The sequence below is a fragment of the Acinonyx jubatus genome, chromosome A1 (assembly GCF_027475565.1).
Source record: "Acinonyx jubatus isolate Ajub_Pintada_27869175 chromosome A1, VMU_Ajub_asm_v1.0, whole genome shotgun sequence".
In the NCBI taxonomy this organism is placed as follows: domain Eukaryota; kingdom Metazoa; phylum Chordata; class Mammalia; order Carnivora; family Felidae; genus Acinonyx; species Acinonyx jubatus.
Window position 1 is genome coordinate 59,598,397 of NC_069380.1, and position 24,557 is coordinate 59,622,953.

The 24,557-nt window shown below is 32.9% G+C and overlaps 1 long non-coding RNA gene across 6 annotated transcripts in view; it reads right to left on the bottom strand.

Annotated features, from left to right (window-relative positions):
* Positions 1-24,557, bottom strand: part of LOC128314489 (uncharacterized) — a 362,097-nt gene that overhangs the window by 162,578 nt on the left and 174,962 nt on the right. For 2 of the 6 annotated variants that reach the window (XR_008296207.1, XR_008296198.1), the window contains exons 4-5: positions 11,905-12,076; positions 5,291-5,363 (exon numbers count right to left, since the gene is read on the bottom strand). This is a non-coding gene — a long non-coding RNA (uncharacterized LOC128314489). Of the gene's footprint in view, positions 1-5,290; positions 5,388-11,904; positions 12,096-24,557 lie in introns of all 6 variants that reach the window. The other 4 variants (XR_008296197.1, XR_008296206.1, XR_008296209.1 and 1 more) reach the window with 3 other exon arrangements.

Sequence of the window (24,557 nt, forward strand, 5' to 3'; positions counted from 1 at the left end):
ATCTGCAAAGCAGCCGATCATAACTCCCCCTCTCCTTGCTCTGGCATACCCCTTAATTGCTTTAGCAAATTTCCATTTGTTTTCTTCTAGCTTTTTGTTTTATTGAACAGGAATTTTAAAAGAAGAGCAATAGCGGGAAAGGAATGGATATCCCCAAATTTTAACATTCATGGGTCTGGATGTTAGTCTATGTGCCATGTTAAGGAATTTGAACAGTATACTGGCAAAATGTATCTTTGTTTCAGTGAAGATAAAATGGTGAGAGCTTGAATGTATTGAGAGCTGTTCAGTATGATAATAAAAATAACGGTCTGGATACTGTTGAAATAGTTAAGGCAAGATATACAGAGTCCATGATCTAAATGCTAGTGATAGGAATACAAAGCAAAGTTTGGATGCGAGCCAGATACCAAAGTGAAAATCTCTGATCATGTTCCTGGTCAGATTTGTGGTGAGGAATTATAAAGACAAATTCAGGAAGCATCTGCACAAAAACAAAGGTTAAAGCAATGAAACAGCAATATCATCTGATAGAAAGTAGAATTCTGAAAGAACATATTGAGAGCTGATAAAATATGTGGCTAATAGGACACATTTGAAGGAAGGACATAGATTGTTCAAGAGAAGTCAAATAGAAACAATATTGTTATGTTATTGAGAAAAAATGACATTTTTCCTTTTATAAAAACTCGTTCACATTACTTATTCATTATATTTTTTATTATGGCTTATTTGGTTATTCCCATGTGGATACTTTGGACATGTGTGAATGTTTTTTGTCTTCTTTGAAGTGCATCCTGTTATACATTATACGTCTATAGTAGGTAGTGGCAGTAGTAGACAAGTGTAAGTAGAAAGGTTGAGTTATAGACATTTGGAGTTAAAATAGCTACTTCTGAAAACATAAAGAATTTATTCCCTACAAGTTACTCAAAGATAAATTCAGTATTGCACAGTGATGGATGGACTGAATGTCACAAGAGAGATGCTAAGTCAACAGATATGATCCATCTTTGCCTAAGAAATAAAACCTCTGGATGACACTGCATATTTAATTAGGCGTTAATGAGACACAATTAAATAAATAATAAACATTATTATTATTAAGAATTTGATGGACAAGGGGAAGCAGATGTTTGAAAAAGATGAGGCCCACTGGAAGTAGGGAAGGTATGCAGTAACAGAAGCAAATGCTTCTGTATTATTACTTACCACATAGATTTATATTGTGTAACTGTGACAGTGCTCAGCTGTGTCTGAGTGTGCAATCCCAGAACACGTATGAGTACTCTAATGAGGATGAAGTAAAAGTTCCTCTGATCTCTGTTATGTTGTCTCTGTCGTGTTACAAAAGCAAGCGTCGAACTGCATAAAACACATTCTACTACTTTTCTAGAATTTGTTTAAGGATACTGGTTCAAATCCTTGTAGTGGCATGAAACTTGTTTAATGAATGAGCAGTTATATACCAGGGGACACATTAGGGAGTAAAAAATGTCTTCATTTAAGAATAAGTCCTGGGCAAGTTAAAAATATTGATTTGCATGTTAAGCGACTGGATGAAACCATTTACACTTTTACCTAATAGTTCCAATGCTATAATAGTCTCATAATGAGTAGGTTTCCACATTCTCTTTAATCCAATGGTCATGGACATGTGATCTGAGGATGCCTGAGGTCCTTGAGGTCTTCTTTTTTCCAACTACACATCTGTGTAGAACAGAATTTTCTTTATAGACTTCACCCAAAACATTTGGCAACAGATTTGATGCAGAAGGCAACAGGAGAGTTTAGCAGTCTACTATTAAGCTATTCATTAAAGAAAATCCAAATATGCAAACAATGTCACATACCTACTAAGTTTTCTTATGTTTTTGAAATTATAGTTGCATTTTATTTAAAAATATGTTATTTATGTTAGCGTGAGTTTATTTTCATTATTTTTAAATCAATGCATATTTTAAATTGTCTAATTTCTAATTTCTAAATCCAGAGAGGTATAAATCACATAAAAAAAAACATTCTTGAGTCTTCAATAATTTTTAAAAGTGTGAATGGCATAAATGGGGCCCGGAGCGAAATAGGTAGAAGATGGTCAATAGAGTCCATTCTGGACACCATCATCAGGATGGTGGGATTTCATGCTGATATGCCTTATGTGCCTTTCTAGAGTTTTCAACCATGTCTTTCCTTTCTTATTTTCTTTTCTTACTTTTTCTTTTTTCTTTTCTTTTCCTTTCTTTCTCTTTCTTTTCTTTCTTTCTCTCTCTCTCTCTCTCTCTTTCTTTCTTATTTTATTTTATTTTTCCAGCTTTACTGAGCTATAACAGTGTCTTTCAATACACTCATTGGGCCTGAGGATCTAGTGGTAGATCTACAATGTCCTAGTTGAGGGGCACCTGGGTGGCTCAGTTGGTTAAGCATGCCACTTTGGCTCAGGTTATAATCTCACAGTTCTTAGGTTTGAGTTCTGCACTGGGTTCTATGCTGACAGCTCAGAGCGTGGAGCCTGCTTTGGATTCTGTGCTTCCTCTCTCTATGTCTCTCTCTCTCTCTCTCTCTCTCTCTCTCTCTCTCTCTCTCTCTCTCTTTCATTCTCTCTCAAAAATAAACATTAATTAAAAAAATAAAATAAAATGTCCCAGTTGGAATCCCTGGTAAGATCAAATCCATACCTTTCACAGTGCATTGAGTTCCCACATCTTCTTCACTTATGATCTCAAAGTAGACTGTAATAATTTAAAATTTTAAAGCTTCCCTCAATCCAGTCCTTCTGTAAAATTGTTTTTATCCTCTCTATCTAAATATCTGAAGTTCACTCATTTATCATTTTCCTGATCTACATTCCACTCTAAAAAACCTCACTAAAAACTTGTACCACTTCAAACTAATCTCTGTCTTTCCTAAATACACAAAGAATGTGTATTTGGTTGTGTACAATTATTGCTTTGAGCTCCTAATGAAATACAGTTGTATACTGCATTCCTACTGTACTCCAAATATTGCGTTAGCAGCTGAGAATGTTACTAAAAGTACAATGTGATGTACCCACTAACCTGAGAATTCATAGGTGTTTTGAGAGGACAAAAGAGAAATTTGAAACTGAATTATAATGGACACATAGTATCTAACCAGATGATGGGAAATGGTGTAGGTAAGAAAGATAATTTCAGGTAGAAATGAATGTACATCTGTCCTGAAGTGAGAAATAGTGTTGAAATTACAAATGTGGCTGCCACTGTAACAAAACAATAACAACAAAAACAAAGAAAAAACAAACAAAAAAAACCCCCAGGATTCAGGTCATAAAAGACTTGATATGATATGTTATTTTTGACATTAACATGGGGGCAATCTGGACTACTCTAAATGTATAAGGGACAGGCTAATATTTCAGTATTTCCCCTTTTTATGTTTTTCTGTGTGTGAAAAAAATCTATGAAGGTGTAATGAGCTCTATTTTCCAAATATTCATCTATAAGTAAATAAAATAATTTACAAATAAACATCATTAAAAGTAGATGGATATTAAATATAATAATAAAATAAATTAATTGAAATAATTATTGGAGATATTGCTTTAAAGACTGTGTTTTGTTTATACAATAGAAAATCATGAGAGAATTTTCAATTTTTCAAATTCATGCTTAAATACTAATACCTACATTATTTTGCCACCTACAGTCTTTCAAAGGACTAGAAGAAGACTTTTTTTTTTCCAAATCACCTGTGGTATGAATCTAAAGTGATTATAATTTCTAAAGTTTTTTTATATGTCAAGTAATGCAGTCTGTTCTTTTAATTGCCCTTATATCTGCTTTCATGCATTTTGGGATAAAACACTCTGAGTTACAAATATGGAATTAATATTTTAAAAGATGTATTAATCCACAACAATATGGAGTAAATTTTTTAATCCTCTTTCTCGAAACTTTCTTTAACAGGGAGCTAAGATGAACCTCTGCAAAATATTGAAATACAGCATCAGGGTGCATTCATGGCAATACATCAATTGGATTCATTTGAAATTGGAAAATGTGTGTGTTCACTGGAGCATTTAAAATGATGCACAACAGAGGCTAATTTATTAGAACAAAGTCAGACTAAATCTCAATTAGTGGAAAAGACCACAATTAATCCTTTGAGTAGAGTCCTTTGGGTCAGGATAGAACGGACTACATAAATTCTTTACAGTCATACATTTTCCACCCCAAATTTAAAGAAAAGAAAAAACAAACAAACAAACAAACAAAAACCTTGTGCTCCTTGACTCCAATCTCAGTTAATTATTTCAGTTTTAAATACTTCCCCGCACAAAATAAATTTTAACTTCTCAAATTTCTACTTGATTTCAAGGTCACCATTTTTATAAGGCACTAAGACATTCTATTAATAATCATTTCACACATCAGTTTCTATTCCCTATGCATTGTTATTCTGAACTCAGTTCAGTCCCCTAAAAGCTAAACAGTTGCAAAGTAAATTTGAAATGCCAATTTTAAATGTTATGTGATCCTTTATGAATGCCTACCATGTCCCATATAACATTAACATATTAGATTTATACTTGTCCCACGTACAAATGTGTTGTTTTTAGAACATTTTCTGATAATTAGGAATAGATGTTCTGAATATTATTTCTGAATTTGCTATATCTCATATGATATTTTTAATTGAACAAAACCCCATAGGAATGCCTATAAGCATGTGGGCATTATTCAGGAAGAAGGAGTGCTGTTAAGAGACTTGAAATTTTAATCAAATGGCTTTGGGGATAGAGATAAGAGAAGAAGGAGGGAAAAACAGAGACTCAGTTCAAAGAATTTTAGTAATTATAGCAGCAATAGATAAAACTTTAAGCTAAAGATAAAACAAAGAAGAGACTTTTCTTTTTTAAGTTTCTCCTACTTAAGAAGTCAATGAATTTTGAAATTCCAGTAACAATTACATATTAGACTTATCTTTGTACTAAATATTTTGAGGTTTATAAAGTGTGAGTAGATAAAAATAATTTCACATTGCCCTGCATCAAAGGGCCAACATGACTGAAAGTAAACATACATTGACATTAAATATAATCAAAGACATATGCAAAAATTTTAAGGATATATAACTTATTCACGTGTGGTCTTTCTGAAAACATGTAAATCAGAGAAAATCTTTTGAAAAGTAGAGAAGTAACAATTTCTTCTTATATAAGGCATCAAGAGCTGTTGCTCACATATAAAATCTGTATCTTCCCATCTTACTACTTAATTTAAAGTGGAACTAGGTCCTTATCAAAGTGTACCTGGGTTGGAGACAAACAGAAGTTCTCCCTCACTTAACATAAGGGCAGTTCACTCTTCAGTCTCCATAGTATGCTGGCCACATTAATAAAAGATTTACTAAATAATTGTAAAACAAAACATAAATAATAAAATATAATATTTTAACTTTACATATTAATAAAATATAATTTTAACTTTTTAATTAAGCATGGCTATTAGGTATGTGTAAAATAAACTCTATAATCAACAGTGAAAAAAAGGTTTATATTTTCATAGTATCTTTGAATTTTGTTAAACTTTAACAAATATTTAGTTGAGCCAAATGTTACTAAGATTCTAGAACTTTATTTTTTTTATTTAATTTAAAAAAATTTTGTTTAACGTTTATTCATTTTTTGATAGAGACAGACAGAGAGTGAGTGGGGGAGGGGCAGAGAGAGAGGGAGACACAGAGTCCAAAGCAGGCTCCAGGCTCTGAGCCATCAGCACAGAGCCTGACACGGGGCTCAAACCCACAAACCGTGAGATCATGACCTGAGCTGAAGTTGGACGCCTAACAGACTGAGCATTCCAGGGGCCACTAAGATTCTAGAACTTTAAACAGTATGTTCTAACAATGAAATTTTTTATTAATTTTAAGCATAAATGTAAAATAATAAATTGTGTAACTTAGCATTGTTATTTAACACAATACTGGAAGTTTCAGCCACAGTAAACAGTCAATAAAAAGAAACAAAAGGCATCCAAATTGGCAAGGAAGAAATACAGCTCTCCCTATTTGCAGATAACATAGTACTCTATGTAGGAAATCTGAAAGATCCCACCAAAAAACTACTAGAACTGATTGATGAATTCAGTAAAGTTGTGGGATACAGAATCAACACAAAGAAATCTCCTGTATTTCTATACACCAATAATGAAGCAACAGAAAGAGAAATTAAGGAATAAAGAAATCTTATTTTATGAACATTTTGTTTTCCTTTTATCCTTCAAAACATCAAATATTGAGGGATATAGAATTCATGATGATTTTTGTTAACATTGCCATAGATTTTACACCCTTCATTCTGCTTAACTAGAGTCAGTTGGGAGGCACCTAGATGTATATTTACTTTTACAATTTTTCCTACAAACTTTAATAGAAAAAAATGAACAATTTATAACTTTTATCAAATTTGATTACCATTTAATGAATAAACTTATTAACTCATCTTAAGATAACTTTATTCTTATATTTCAGATTCCTATTTTGAAATAAAATTTAGAATATATATGAATAAAATACAAATATATCTGAGGAAGAGAAAAGATGAAGTTCCCTGTTGATGACTGCTAATTAATGTTGAGAGTTGACCGATGAGGTACTTAAAGTTTCATTTAACAATAGTTAGGATTCTCTCTTTTCCCAGGAATCTAAATTCATTTACAAAATTTATAAAAAAGAGCTCACTGGAGGAAAAAAGAAAGACATGTCTAAAACTCTCTATATGACACTATTTATCTTAGTATATATATAATATTATATAATATATAATTATGTATGTAAAATATAATTCTAAAAATATATTTGTTTTGCCTATAATTTACATAGTTTTCTAAATAAAATGACAATTTATTATCTGAAATAAAAGAAGTAGAATATCTTTGAGAATGTTCAAAATCCTCCTTTGCAGAATAATGTGCATGCTGTCTAGGGGAAGGATATATATGGTAGGAGGAAGATAGAATCTGTTACGAAATAAAAGAGCTAACTGCAATTGAAATAAAGGGATTCAGAAAGGCTTTGCTCAGATAGCATCAATACAATTTGTAACTAATCAAATAAGTAAAAATAAGAAGGAAGAGAAGCAATGACTCTGGAGTTTGAATCCAGAATAACAATACTGAATACCTGAATACCTACAGAGAGAATGTACTTCAGGATAGGAATTATGAGGATAGGCTGTTTTTGAGTATGTTTGTGTGCTTGATTATGTGTTTACTTCCTTGATGTGGATATAGTTTGGGAATATGAATCTGAATCTCAAGAAATAAGAAGTCACCGTGGACTCAAATTTAAGAATAAGATACAGAGAAGTTATCTTAGTGAATACATGAATGGATGGAGAAACATATAAAGGTACAAAGAGAAAGAGAATATGCCATCAGTCTGGTTATAGAGAAATATCAGAACAAAATGCACTGATAGAAGCTATTAGATATCTGTAATTTTGAATCAGTATTTATGAGTAAGGGCTGAAAAATGGACTAAAATGTAATGAATATTATTTGAAGAATTCTGAGGGGAACATACACAATAGCAAATCTCAGACAAAGGCTGTCAAATATTGTTATATGGTAAAAGAGGTACATCTGACAGAGAAAACCGATCAATCCTATGTAAAACAGCAGGACTGGATGCACAAGCTGATACCCTGAGATTCGCTGGACTGTATTCCCAACGAGAGTGAGGAAATTGACCTGATGGAGGTATTTAAGAAGAGATATATTTAGAGAGTTCAACTAGTCAATGACACAGATTATAGGAGAGATCATGTTGACTGGAAGAAGTCCCAGCTGCCCACACAACACAGGCTGCAGGTAAGTCTATCAGATTTCGCAAAGAGCTAGAGAGAAGGGAAATGATAAAGCAATAATTTTCAATAAAATTTTATACCTTCTGAAACTATCATTAAAAAATCGGTTTTAGGGGCACCTGGGTGGCTCAGTTGGCAACTTCAGCTCAGGTCATGATCTTGCGGTTCATGAGTTTGAAACCCGCTATCTGTGCTGACAGCTCAGAGCCTCGAGCCTGTGTCTTCCTCTCTCTCTCTGTTCCTCCCCTGCTTGCACTCTGTCTCTCCCTCTCAAAAATAAATAGCATTTAAAGAAAGTCATTTTCAGACCTCCCAAGGACTCTAGAGACAGATTACTTTGTTACAATCCCGCCCTGGTCACTTGTTAGTTGTATGATCTTGGGCAAATTAGCTGTATGATCTTGGGCAAATCAGTTTTTCTGTATTTATCTCAAAACTTCATGTATAAAACTTTTAAAAATAAACATAATTGAATTATCAAAGGTAAAATATTTAGTGAAATGCCTAGAAATAGCAATTACTAGATGCATGTGCTATTATTATTGCAGTTTTTATTAAGGGTATTCTTAACATGCCAGATATGCAATGAGCCCAGCAGGGACATTAGTCCCAGATTGGAGCAAGTCAAAAGGCTCAGAGTTCAAAGTGATATTTCTTCAAGAAGAGAAAATTAATAAAACAAAATGAAGAGAAAATTAATAAAATGTCTAAGGTATTGAGAGGACTGACTCAGCTGGGAAAACTATGTATTGCTAAGTACATAAAAAACTAATCAGTGGAAGAAATAATGCAGCTCACTCCAGGATGGAGGTGTCTTGTGCTAGAACATCTTTCTGCTGGGTGCGATGGCATATGTGAAATAACACCTCATGTGGATGTCATACTGTCATCTATGTGCGTCCTCCAACTCAAGCTAAGGAACTATTTGAAAATAATAGTTTGGGAATGTTTTTTCTTACAATACTGCTGTATGCTCTTGAACAACTCCAGTGTTGTGTGGACACATTAATCTCTTTAGACTTGTGCCCTATGAGGTCATCTGAGAAAAGGGAAAAAAATAGACTAGACACGAGGAGAGGATGAGGAAAGGGTTCTTCTAATTTATTTCCCAGTGTTTAACAACTATATGCTCCCATGGGAACTCCTGGTAGTAAATGGCTCTGTTTTATCCCCAAAATCTCAAATTGGAAGCCATAAATTTTTTATTACCTAAAAACATAAAATGTCTCAACTTATTGTTAGTTTCTTAAGAACATATATGGTAGAAGGACATGTATGTGTACCACTATATGTCTAATACACACATTTTGCACACAATAAATGCTCAACAATTGCTTTTTAAGTGAATATTGAGGCTATTTCCAATCCAAAATTAACTTCATACTAAATTCATGATAGGCAGGATCTCTGTTATAAATCCTTTCCGTCTCCAAGATCCCACAACATTCCATATTGGTTAGTCAGGATGTGGAGTTTCAGTAACAGAAAACCAAATCTAAGTAGTTCAAGGAAAAAACATATCTTGCTGCTAACATATCTGTGAAATGAAAGGGAAAGCTCTTGCTTAAGGCATGACTGGGCCCTGGAGTTCAAAAGATGTCATTAGTTGCCTGTCTTTTTCTGTTCACTTTGATTCACTTTGATTTATATATTTTAAAAATTAATTCTTAGACAGGCCTTTTCCACATGTTGGCCTTAATATCCACTGGCAACCCAAGGATCACCTGGTCCTCAGTCATATCCATTTCAAAAAGATAAATTTCTTCATTCCTAGAATCAATGAAAATCTCACAAAAAAGATTCTTATTATCTAGCTCTGTATAACCTTTAATACAATCACTGTAGCATTGATTGTATTATTGACTATCCTGTGTCATTTACCTACAAAAAGGACTATAGGACAGCGATAATGTTGACATCCTCAGTTGGGAAAGGACGGTTCTTGAAAAGAAAACCATAATAAGTAGTTAATAAATAATTGAGCTGGGGCCCCTGGGTGGCTCAGTCAGTTAAGCATCTGACTCTTGATTTCAACCCATGTCATGATCTCATGGTTCGTGAGTTGGAGCCCTTTGTGAATTCCAGCCTTGCACTGGGCTCTGAGCTGACAGAGCGAGCTTGCTTGGAATTCTCTCTCTCCTCTCTCTCCTCTCTCTGCCCTTCCCCTACCCTCTCTCTCTTTCTCTCTCTCTTTCAAAAATAAGTTAATTTTTTTTAATAATTGACGGAAGTACATTACACAGTCTAATTTTACTTGTAATCTACTATTATTTATAGAATTCAATCACCTATATTTTCATTATGTTTTGTGTTTCTTCCAAGTGAGCATGGGTGTTTTAGATGTCTTCATAACTGACTAGCCACGTTTTAGTGGCTTAAAATTAAAAAAAAATCATTTGTTCATGATTTTGTGGAAAAACCAGTTAGTAGTTCCTGTCCAGATGGCAGAAAATGGAGTGCCTGGAACTGGTGGATCCATTTCTTACACATTTAGTACTTTTGTTCTCTTCTTTTGTATTTCATCTCATTTCCAAATTTGGGCTTTTGTTTGTTTGTTTTGTTTTGTTTTTACTTTTTATTTTTTTCTTAATGGAATGTCTGTCTCAAGATAATTGCACTTCCTATAGGGTTTGTAGAATATGCAAATTACTAGGCCATTTAAAGATTGATCTCACTACTGGTCCAACATCATTACTTCTGCCTTATCTTATTGGTCAGATTCAGGGAGTGATACACACTACTCCACTTCTTGATGAGAGAGAGACAAGTTCACATTTCAGAAGACTATGTGAACAGAAAGACACTGTTGTGATATTTTACGAACAGAGGCTGTTGCAGTTGGTAAATGAGATACCTCATTATTTATCCAAGACTTGATATATCCATTTCTATGACAGAGAAAATTATATAGATTCTATTCTGTTAGGAAAATCAAAATTTGAGGACTCATTTATTGTGATTACCATCCAATCAGCAACAGTAATAACAGCTAATTATTATTTTAACTATCAAAATTATTGATGTGTTTGCTCCCATAAATTTCTTTTGTAAGACAAATAATTAGTGCTCTACATCAAAAGTTCATTACTGATTAACATCATGATACCATATAAGTTTCTTGATTGCCTTTATTTTTTTAATTTTTTAAAATTTTTTTCTTACATTTTATTTATTTTTGAGAGAGAGAGAGAGAGAGAGAGGGCACATGTTGGGGAGGGGCAGAGAGAGGGAGACACAGAATCCAAAGCAGGCTCCAGGCTCCAAGCTGTCAGCACAGAGCCTGATGTGGGGCTTGGACCCATGAACTGTGAGATCATGACTTGAGCCGAGGTCAGTTGCTTAACTGACTAAGCCACCCAGGCACCCAACTTGATTGCCTTTAAAAGCAGCTGAGATCTCACACTGTGTGATTGGAGGGAGTTCCAATTTCCCTAAAAACAAGTCTCTAAAAATGTACAGATGTGTAACATAAGCTCACAATTTACTTTAAAAAGCATAATATAATAGATATATATATTCTCTGAACAATAAATACTACAAAAAATGGATTTCACATTACATCCATTAATGTCATTGTCATATGCCAGTATTTAATACATCTCTTATGGAGGGGCTAATATATGATTATATCTGAGGATGGGCTAAATGAGTGATGGGTATTAAGGAGGGCGCTTGCTGTGATGAGCACTGGGTATTATATGTAAGTGATAAATCACTAAATTCTACCACTGAAACCAATACTACACTATATGTTAACTATTCTGAATTTAAATAAAAACTTGAAACAAAAAAAAAAAGAAAAAAAGATTAAATCTGATATGCCATCAAATTCCACTGTAATTTCTAAAATAAGATTATTAGTTATTTTTGCCTCTCTTCTTCCCAGAACTTTTCAAATCTGAAATAAAGATGTTCCATAAGGAAATAATTTAAAATCCATGTTTAAAGTGCATAAATATTAAGGGCTAGAGAGTTACCATTTATTTTCAGAAAAACCATTTTTAAGCATACACATAAATATTAAGACAATACATACTTTTTTTGTCAGTTATACTTACCAGTTTTTCTGGAAGCGATCAAAGTGTTGTCTTGTAGGAATAGAACAATCTGAATATCAAACACCGAATTACACAGGAAGGCTTGTCCTCAGAAATTTGAAAGAAGCTTGGGTGGTCATAGCAGCAATTCTTTCAAGCTTCCATTCACGTAGCAAGTGGATCACAAAAGGGTCTAGAAATGTTTTTAAAACCTGTGACCATTCAGAAAATGAAGAGGGGAGAGAAAATGTTGGTACTGAAAATATTAATAAAATGTAAGATACAAAAATGTACTACTGGTGGTCATTTTCACTTAAAAACTATCCGTTCATATAATTTGAGAGCCTTTACTTCGGATACTTTCCATTCCAAAAGTATTAGAAGGGCCTGTAAATTATTTTAAGATGATAGGTAGCTGCATATTTTAATTATTCTCTTCCTGACCTTCTACATACATGGTAAGAAAATGTTGGGAGCTAAAGGAATATATTCTATGTTTGACAGGATTCTTACAACACAGAAATAAATATGAAATTGTGAATACTCATCTCAGTGAATGTTTCTCTTTGCATAATAGAACTTGTGAGTTATCTTTAAAATTATATGAGTTAAATAGCATACATATAAACATTTTATTTTATGTAGGACTTAATGCATGGATACTTCAAAATATATGAATTTTCAACTTCACCAGAAAATTATTAAATACAAATAGAAATTTAAGTACATTTGTTGATTATCAATTTGGGAAAACATTAAGATGTTGTTATTCAGTGCTCTCAAGGAGTTGTTAAGTTCAAGTATGTGCAGTGTGTCTGGAGAGGAATATATCTAGATATATTTGCCAGAAAATATATCAATGTGCTTTGGAAAACTGATGAATCAGGTTTATCACACCTTTTAATCACTTGACTCAGAAATATTGCTGGTTTTGGACTAAAAGATATAAACAAAACTGGACATTACTTCAGGTAAAAATTTCAGTATTTGTAAAAGCAAAACAAATGTATTACTTTGCATCCATGAACATATATATATACACACACACACACACACACACACACACACTAATAAACAAATAAAATAAAAAGTCAATCATGAGAGAATCATTACTATAAAGGAAAATATATATTTTATCACATAGTGATCTCAAAAGTCTAGATCAATTTATCTATCAGTCTGTCTGTGTGTCTGAGCATGTGTGTGGACGTAGGTATGTAATTACTTGCTCAGGTGAAGATGTCGTATCTACCAAGAGATTGGCACAATTCCTTGGTGACAGGCAAAGGAATTATATATACTGGAAAGAAGTCTAGAGGTAAATATACATCCCATTTCAGAAAATAGAGCAAACTACATGGCCTGCTTAACTAAATTACAGATGAAGAAACGGGCCTGCCTAACTTAATTACAGATGAAGAAATATTCAGGCAATACAACATAAATATAGAAAATTCTTCTGAACTTCCAAAGAAAAACTAAAAATTACTTACAAAATAATTAAACCAATGATAAAATACAAATAAAATTGGATACATTTCCAAATAATGGCAACAATTAGAAATCTAGAATAATCAGTTTCACAAACATCTTAGAAGGCCAATAATCCAAAGTTATTTTTATTCTCCCATGTATATACACTCAAACAAAACATTATTTATCATCAACAATGTATTTCAGCAGCTATGTCTTCTGGAAAGAGCTACTCTGTGCTAGAGTATGCCATGTCAAATGAAACAAGGATTACCTGAGTTCTTGAACAAATAGAGTATGTGATATGTGACCTCACCTACTGCCTCCACATATACACAAATGCTACTGACCTTATTAAAGAACGGCTCTGCTAGCGTTGGACCAAAGAATTGGGAGAATCTTTACAAAATCAGGCAGTGAAGGTCCACTTATCTTCCTATGAGACTTCAGCCTCAGGGATTTTATTTTCATGCTCATTAATTCTGATTAATTATTTCTCAAATGGAAGAGATATTTTTGAAAGGTTATGATATTCAGGGATTGGTAAAGTAATTCATATCCACTTATAGTTTATTCCATTGAGTGTTTTAAAATGAGAATAGGGCAGGGAAGGAAACCCTCAACCCAGTATATGAAATATTGGACATAACTTACGGATATCTACCTAATGACTTAAAAATCTTTGTTTATAAAATATAGGGGTACCTAGAATAATTGTGAGGATTATTTGTGATACTTTATGCAGAGGTACTTTACAAAGTAAGGCAAAATAGTTATGAATCATTAAGTATTTTAAATCCCATTAGATAGACACTAATATAAAACACAGAAAGCCTTTTGAATATTTGTCAAAGGATGAGGAAAGTGGTCATCCTCATATACATCACTCATTTTTTCCTCCTAACTGTATCATTTCCTGTTACTAACTGCTAGTTATCCCCTCTCTGTCCTTCTTGGTGTGTGTAAGAAGTCATTCACATTCTTCATAAACTAATTTCCCTGAGTTAAATGAAGGAAAATTGTTCACTATGGCTAAAGCGAGATGCTGTTAAGAAGCACATATATTACAGAAATGCCTTCAGTATTCATAGCTTTAAAGCCTATGGTGAGGAGAGTAAAATGTTCTCACTTGTACAAAAATGACTGCATACTTTATACAGAGTGGCACTTCCTCCAACCTTCCCAAGTCAGTAGTTTTATCCAAGTATGCCATTAATCAGAAGAGAGAACAGTTAGAAGTAGAACAGAAGTGGGATGGATCTTTATATCACATTAGATAAAGGCACCACAGAAACAAGAGATGGTAGGAAAGTATATGACTTGTTATGATTTACTTCCTCAAAATTATCTTGGCATATACTGAATCATTTGCTAGGTGTAGTCTTGTACTTCAAAGCCCAGTCTGTGCCAGACTTACAGCACAATACTTGTGAAGTATTTAAATATACCCCTAGTTGTAGATTAAGTACCCACAGATACTTTTTAAAAACATCTGCACACCACCAGGTAGGATTTAGTGTGTTGTATCATGAAAAAAAAATCAAAATAATGACTTTTATCTTTCCAAGCAACATACAAATATAAACTGCTCTGAAAAATTCCTATCCATTCTAAAATATTTATAAAATGAATTAGAATATTTGCGTGAAATAACTATAATTAATGAGGAATGAGGAGAGCACCTGCTTTTATACAAAACTCTTGCTGGTGTATTTCTCTAATTTCATTAAATTGTCATCATTTTAGTGAAGAGACCATATATATGCATCTATATTCTTCTTTTGGATATTTTGATTGCCATTATTTTCTTAAAAGTCACAGAAGATGTAACAATGCAAATGACATAATATTATTTAAATAATACATCAGAATGCTTAAAAGCTTCTCACAGTGGTCTCTGCTCTGCCCAAGCCTTTGTAAACTAACTGAGAAGCAGATCGTTTTCTGTGGGAAATAACCATTGCTTCTTTGGTTCAATATATCCATAAAATACCCACATTATTAGTCATAATTACTACATTACTGTTTCTTATATTCATAGTAAGTGAAAAATCAGAAAAATATATCTATACTTTTGGAATTTCAAAGTATTTATAATGGGCTTATAAACATAAATAATTCCTTAAGCTAACATAAGGGCTTATGTGCATGAGCACTAAAGGCAGAAGGTCTATTTCAAATCTCACTGTTATTTGTAATTCAATGGTTTTGTGTAATATACTATTTTATGCCCCAGATTTCACCTCAAATAGTTCCTACAAGTTCATAAGAAACATAAGTAAAACACTCTGCTCAGTGCTTGGCCTACAATAATCAATCAACTATTATCATTATTTTTATATCTGATGATAAAATATTCATTTCAATTCAACAATTAGAAGTAAGAATATTATTTCTACCTTATTATAGTCACTGGCTCTAACAAGGTATTGGAATAAGGTATGGGAGAGATAATTTTGATGTATCAATAAAAGGGACATATTTTTGGTGATCAATTTATATCATTATGTGACATCAAAAATTACATTATAATAAAAATAATAAAACAGCATTACAATAAAGGATCCACAATGGATTTATCTGATAGAGAAAATGAGGTGATATGATGGTCTTACTATTGAATGTGTAAATTTTCTCCTCCCCCTCCTTCTTCCTCTTACTTTTAGTTTTAGGAAGTAGGAAGATATAACTTGGAAAAAAAAAATCTCATCTTGACCAATTTTGAGACCCTGGCTAGAGGCCAGGTTCACATCCTGATTACCTCTCTTCACAGGTCTTCCACTCATACATCACTCCTAAACTGCCCAAGGGTATAAATATTAGATAATCTGAGACAGCCCATAGGCTCAAGAAATTGTAACTAGCTAATCCTAAACATTCCTTCCTATGGAAACCACAATAAATGCTGTTGGCCAGAATTCTTTCTCCCTCTGCCTCATGAGGAACCAAGCAGTTCCCTTGAGTGGCCAAGTGGCTATGCTGTGTTTTCTCCAAGAGAACAGTGAATAACAAACTATAATACTTTTTCCAGTTCCTCTTTCTTGATCTGCTTCTGACCTCACCAAATGTCCATCAGAGTAATTTGGTTAAAATAGTACATTAGGGGAGTAGGTAGAGAACATTTGTAGTTTCATGCTGGAATGATTTTAAACGTCCTGTTGCCATTTACAAACTAAATATTTCATTCCATTAGTTTCTCATCTAAAGCCTACCAACTCAGTTTTCTGGCAACAATGCTGCTCAATTGTTGATGACCGTCACCTTAAATATTGTTTCTTTCAGTCTTTTAAAAATTTCTGTAGTAAAACTGATTACTCAAAGGACAGTCTTTGGATGGTACAACATACACATTTCTCAAGGAAATACAATGGAGACTGCAAATAAAAATGAGCCCACAATTTAAGGTAAGTTTGGTAACAGGGGTGACCTTCCTAGTATGTTAGGTATTCTGCCTTTTAGATATGTATTTTGGGTAGTGATACACGTTTTAATCCATTTTTAATCATTTTCTACCCTGACTGGTACCCAGCAGGTTGATCTATAGGTGTTCCAAAATATCAATGGTCTTCCCTGTGCTCTGGCTTCTGGTTGGGTATAACCAGTGGGGCAGGAAATCAATGCACAGGAGAAGAATAATGCCTGGGTTCTTATTCCCCTAACTTTCTCATTGTGGGATTGTCTCAACTGGTAGTTTCCCTTGACCTGAGGTCACAGCCCCTTCAAACCACCCTCCCCCACCCTCCCTCGATCTGTCTGGATTGTGATAATTGCTTCCTGTATTTGCCCCCTGAGGAACTAGAGGTGATAAGAACCCTATAATTTCTAGCTCCCAGAATACTGAACTGCTTCTGCTTTTCCAAAACTGTGGTTTTCCTACACTCCCAGGGTTTTATGAGTGGTTCCTTACTAAAGTTTCTAAAAATTGCCCAAAATAAATGTGAAATGGGTCTTCTGTTGGGAACCTGGTTGATGTATTTAGGGTTTCTTACATTTATACTACTGGTTTTTTTAATTAATTAGCAATCCACAGGGCTCTTCCATGAAAGGCAACAAAAAATATATTCTTTTCAGAGGACATGATTTTGAAATTTTCTGCTGTTCAATGAAAAACCCACTTAAATAACATGGCACATGTTTTAGCCACTTTGGATGTAATGCTTCTACTTTTACCCAATTTAAACTTGAAACCATGGACCGAGCCAGAAAATTAGAGAACAGAATACTTTAGTTTCTTTATTGGGCTCATTTTTTTTTTGTAATGGAATCCAGGGTATACCTTTACCTAACATTAAGGGCTATTATAAAAAAAAAAAATGAACAATAGGAGGTTGGGTTTTTTGTTTGTTTTTGTTTTCCTCATTGTTTTAATGAAGTTAAAGCTGCATTAGTCTGCATCTTATAGAATCCACTTGGGAGAAAAATTTTTCAGTTGTCTGTACTGGAAAAAAAGTCCTGCATCTCTTGAAAATTAGATTTGTTTTAATATTTAGAAACTTAATTTTTTAAACTATTTCCTACTTGTTTTGGTGGTGGAGATGCTTAGTAAACTCCTTATAACTAATGTTTATATATTTAGGGTTTCGAAATTTTATACAAATTTTACAGAGCTCTATGGCTTGCATTCCTAAACGTTATTCTTTTTCCTGACCTATTACTTTTCTAATTTTATATTTGACCCTGATTCCATCAAACATGTATGTTCTCTTTGTATTGTGTGTATTCTTATAAACCGTCTTCAGTTACTTGTGACCGAAGACAGAGTAAAATTGTAAATATGTTAAAATAAATGTTTTACCTTGGGAATTGTTCTCAAACCTAAGAACAATTGGTATAAAGTAACCCCTAATCCCAAACAAGGTGCAAGATGACTTATGAAGGACTTACAACGAGTGTGTAATAATTTTAAAAAATATATTAAAATATAATTCACATGCCATTAAGTTTGCCAATAAAGTGTAAAATTAGTTGGCTGTTAGGATATTTACAGAGTTGTGCAAGCATCACTACAATCTAATTTTAGAACATTATCATTTCCCCAACAGAAACACCAAACCCATTGGCAGTCTTCATCTTCTAGTCCTTCCACTTTTTTCTTTTTTTAAGAAATTTACCTACTCTTGACATTTCACACAAATTCAAGAAGCACACAATATGTGACACTTTTGTCTGTTTTTTTCACTTAACATAATGTTTTTGAGGTTCATTCATGTTGTGACATGTACCACTATTCCATTTCATTTTACTGCCAAATAATATCCCATTCTACATATATACCAGCAGTTGGCTTAACCATTCATCATTGATGGACATTTAGATTGTTTCTGCTTTTTGACTATTATTTTTCTATGAACATTCATTTATATGTTTTTGTATGGATGGGCATATGCCGTCTACCTTTTGGGTACATAACTTGGAATAGAATATTGGCTATATAATAACTTCATGTTTAACATACCGAGGAACTGTCAAACTACTAAGAAATAGTTTAGAAAACCATTTCTTATCATCCAGTTTGAATATATAAAAGAGCTTATGAATAGAATCTCTTGTGCTGGGCACAGAATTCAGTAGTGAAAATTTGTCTGGTTCATTTTTCCCTCCTATAGACAGTAGGCAAGGGAGTGTCCTCACTCAAGTTTCTCCAAGTGGGAAGGTCTTCTGGAGAAACTTCTGGAAAACTTTGTCTATATCTTATTAAACCTGGTGGATTCAGAATTGAGTACCTCTCTCTCTTTTGAAAAATTTTAAAGAGTGGCAGATAAAAAATGGAGATCCAGAATAAGTCAAGTTGTGAAAAATACTTACAAACAGCCAACCAGGAACATGGCAAGTGTGCTGGAGTTCTGCATGTGAAGGTCTTTCTGTCAGTTATCTTTCTTCTTATCCCCCCCTTCTCTCCTCTCTATTTCACCTCAATCTTGGATTGAAGCTGTCTAAGAAAAGCTGTCTAAGAAAAAGGGAAGGAGGCAAAGGACAGCTATTAAACTGAACTCTTAAATTCTTCAAACTTTGGGTTATCTCTTACACCCAGGATGGTATGCAGGCCAGGAACATAGGTTGTGCTTGCCTTTTGTGACTAATGCCAAAACTGCAGGATTCACTTTACAGCACTTTGTCCAACCAATCTTCACTAAAACACCCCACATTTCTCTTTGATATCAGGCTGGATATTACTCTTAGTTGATATGAAAACATGCTGTTCTTCTCCCATTAAGATGTAACTTATTGTAGCATATCTTGAGTTCCTGCTTACCTCCCTACGTGATGAGGTAAACTAGAGGAAGCATAATGAGGTAGGAGAACATGGATATCCACTTCACGACTAGTTCTCCTAAACTTGCCACAGTGTTCAACACTCAACTGATGCTTAATAAGCATGCATTCTATGCATTAGTAATTAGTGCATTGATCTCGGTATCAAAAGGCATAGGGTTAAATGCAAACTTTCTCCTTCAATTGCTTGATCACATTTTTTGGAACATACTTAACTGTTTTAGTCTTAGTGTTTTCATCAGCAAAATGACTGTTGTGCAAGATGAACATTGATGCTTTTCTTGTCAACTCTGATTGGAAGACTTAGTTGCAGCATAACTATTTTTTAGGAAGTGCTCATCTACATTATAATTGTGTTGGAAGTGCCACAGTATCAATTACTGAAGTGTTGATCAGATATTATTGATGTACATCATCATTTAATTTGTTCTATCTGGAATGATTGAAGAATATTTCCTTGTACTACATTTATTCCACCTAAATATTTAAGTATTTTCAAACAATTGTTTAATATTTATGTAGTTAATATATTTTCTGAGAGTTTCAAATATTATTTTTTCTTGATTTTATTTTATGAGATGAAAGTATAAAATTTTGGAATGTCTTTATTTGTTCTGATTTTTATCCTCTCTCTAATATCTGACTATTTTTGTTTTCCTTTGGCATTATTTAATGTACCCACAATAAAATCAGGGATTTAAGAAGTATTCATTTATCATGTGTGCTTTCTCATTCATTGTTTTATAATAGATAACAATGCTTTTTGAACTCATGAATTTTTAATTTAAATATGAATATAGATTTTGCTATCCTGAATAGCTGAACCTGATGAATACTGATTTTATTATTACACAATGCAAGAAAATACACAGACTCTTGTTATCAGTATATAATTTATGTCAAATAATTTTCATATTTTGTACATTGTGGTTTATCATAATTTTTAGATATGTATCTTTAAAAACATCAATGTGTTTACAATTTTGCCTGAGTATTAGAAAAAAATTGACTTAAAAATTACATTTATAAATATATGTTAGCTGTTTATGATAAAACTGAATTTCATTTATTTCACTGATCTAAGAATGTGCTGAATAAGTAAAACTCCTCATTAGATATATATAGAAGTAAAATATAAAAGACATTCTGCAAGTCAGATAATATTAGTAAACTAATTATTTTCAAATATTTTAATACCTGAAATATACATCCATGTCTCATATCAGAAAAATGAATATGCTTTGCAAGAAAATGATTTGGGAAAACAAAGGAGAAATGATCCAGATGTATCTGTGATAAATGGAGAGCTGTCCAGATCATAGCTTAACCTTGGGCACATTATACTCCTCAATCTAAGAGAGTCAAAGATCAAACATTAAGCTTACTCTCCCAGAGAAGTATATTGGTATTTGATAAGGACAAAGAGCAAGTTGTTCATTCTCTTCACTGAAAGATGATGGAAAAGAAACAAATTTTATCTAAGTTCTAGGTTAGAGCTATTTCTCATAAAATGAATTCGTGTGATTCTTAGCTCCATTTAAAACCCCAGATTTCAAAACCTACCTGCCAATACCTGAAATACTCAAAAAAGAGGTTTGAAAATGCAGGCAATACATCAATGAACATATTAAACACTTGGGATGGAAATTAAAACAAAAGAAAAAGAAAAAGAAAAAGCGGAAAGGTGTTAGTCCTAGAAAGGGGAAGAGTGAATTCTGACAAAGTAGCAAACATATGTAGATAGCAGTGCAAGAAAGAACATTTTCTAGGGTTGCCTTTATATCCCTCTGCTTGAGCTAGACACTGTGCACCGGGGATAATTTTGTCACACAGCTGCAAAAAAATGTGTGCCTGTTTCCCTTAGTTTGTATGTACACGCACACACACACACCACTTTTTTCCCCTCCTTTAAATAGACCTGATTGTATATATAAATTATCTTTTCCACATGAACTTGATCTATTAAGATATTACTACTTTAATGTCTCTTTAGCATTCCCTATTGCTCTACTTTTTGGTAGTTACTTTTTAAAATATATTTTATGCTACTGCAAGTTTAAAGTGATAAACTATATCAATGGATCCCTCATGTTCTCCAAAGATGAAAAAAAATTAATGAATCTAGTTCATTAGTTAATTAGCATGACATTGAATTTTCCAGGATGCTTTTTCTTCTTTTGGATGAAACTGAATTCAAGTTCTATAGGGAAACATCAGCTCTCTCACAGTTAAAAGTAGGTAAAATGTGATGAGTTAAAAATGTATGTATTGTTTGAGCCAAACTTTATAGGTGTTCTTTCAGAGATCCACAAATGCAACATTGAGCTAGTAACCTGAAACATCGATCAAACAAGTAACACCCCTTTAACTCTTCTGGTATTATTTACCTCTAATATAAATTTTTTATATATTTCACAGTTGTAAACAAATTATATGCTGTCAGAAAGCAGAATATTGGGTAAAAAACTAAATCTCTGACACTCAAATGTCTTTAGTCTGACCTTGAAAGCATTTGCTAACTTTACTATGCCAGGTATTTGTAGCACTAGAAAAAATAATAATGTGATCTTCCCTGCACTGATAGGGTGATAATGCATTTACGCTTTGTCAGTATAACAGTCTTTTCTCAGAATTTTGGTTGCTAGGGCTGTTGTGACATACTCTGCTTTGGCTCTGAAATAGGTTCTCTAATCCAATTTCCAAGAAGATAAATTGAAGCCAACATTCCTTGTTGGTTTTGATTCATCAATAGATTGATTGATTTAGTATTTATTTGGTACTGTTTTCCAGTGCAGAGCCCCAGTAATGTCCCCAGTAAGAAGTAACTGGGCACAGGAAGGCAAATTAACTCTTTCTGTATTACATTTTCATGCCAACTGACTTTCGCTTCCAAAGGTAGATGTACCCTGTGAGCCAACTGTAGTTAATCATAGCCTAAATTATGTTGGCAGGGTCAAATGTAAAATTCAAAGGTATTAAGAAGATATCCAGATGATATCTAACACAGAGAGATAGTGGCAGGTTCTAAAGAGCAGATAGCCTACAAATTATGCCACATGTAAAGTTACAATATATTGACCAATAAAAAAGCTATATTCAAATAAATTTTTTGATGTTCATTTAAACAAGAAATTTAAAAAAATAACAATTACTAAAGGTACCTCTTGATAGATTATAGCTTGAAGTCATATTTTAAAATAGCTGTGCTCCATGAATGCTATGTGTCAAGCATTATTCTAAACATTCAAATACATTAGTTAGTATATAATTTGAAAAACTCTTTACCTAATTACTGTCAACAACGACAATTTTCTTGCATCTCGGTGAAAAACAGTCCTTACCTATCAAATTGAATCATATTTACTACCCATATTTCTTAAGAGAATGTATATGTAAAATAATTTAAGGAATGAATGAAGTATGAGGCTAGAAGCATACTTGACAAAACACCATTATTTCTCTTACTATAAGGTTCATATTAAAAATTCCTTTCAGCTTTGTAGCTTGAGGAAATAATTCCTACTTTTGTGTTTGTAAGATACAGTGAACACAGAGAAAGATCTAAGTATGCAAAAATATACTAATTTGTTTATAAGTTCTTTTTTTGTGCTTAATCCCTAAAGTAGTGATGTACTGTCATCAGAGAAATTTCTTGTATTTTAAATGTTATCATACAAAAAACTCACTCTACTCCTCTACTATAGCTAATTCTAAGTTTCTCTAAATCTTTTTATCTGAAAGGAAAATATAACAGGATTTAGAAGGGAAATGGAATAGTGCATGCAGAGAAAAAATACTTTAAAAATGTAATGCATTATTTCTCAAAATTAGCTGGCGATGTTTTAAAAATCAAACATTAAACCCATCCAGTTGCTTGCCAGTGGAGGCAGATACTATCCAATGTGGCAGCAAAACAGACAAGTATAACCTAATTTGAGTATGAATAGAAAATCTGTTAAAATGAAGTCTATTCTGTTACCAAAGTTCCTCTGGTATTCTGGAATGGTATAAAGTCTAATGAATAAGATTATTTTCCTGTACATAAAAAAAAAATCAAAATGAGCCCTGATATTGCTAAAATGTCAGTAAGTACTATAAGTCACCTATAGGGATAAAAAAATTTGTTTCATTTACATTTGAAACTTTTAAAGGATGATAGCCACAGTTATTCTTCACTGAAATGCATTCTTTATAAGACTTTGCTCTTTTGGACTAAACCCAAGGATATTAGTAATAAGACAGATTCATGCAGTCCAAGAACAGGTTACAAAAACTTTAGTACAGTCATATTCTAAATATCAATATAATATGAAAGAGTAACATACATTTAATGAGCAAGTAAATAAAAAAATCCCTTATTTGTATTTTTTGTCAATAAACAAAACAGCCTGAAATCCTTTGTTCCACATTTTTAGTCATGTAATGGGTATAGTTAAATTGAATAAAAAGTTGGTACAAATTAATTACCTACCTCTCTCAAGGTTCCTTACACTTAAGCAAATACATGTTTTTCCAATAAACCTTTAAACAGTGTCCTGGCCTGATTTTAGAATCCATATATTTAACAAGTGAAATACTCTTTAATCTCCATAGTTCTATATTTTCCTTCACCTTAATGGATAGGTATTGCTAAGGGATGTTGTAAATCTTCAAATTACCCTATAGCCTGGCATATTATCCATTTTGCAGCACCTCATAATGTTCTGGTTGTGTTTAGTGTCATCATCATGACATAAAAAAAAAAACCATAGTAAGAGGGGATTTGCCATCATTAATTAATAACCAAGTATATGGGGGAAATATGCAATACAACTGATCCTTAGCTGTGTTTATTTTTTTTAATGTTTTATTATTTATTTTTGAAAGTGAGAGAGAGCACGAGCAGGGGAGGGGTAGAGAGAGAGAGGGAGACACATAATCTGAAGCAG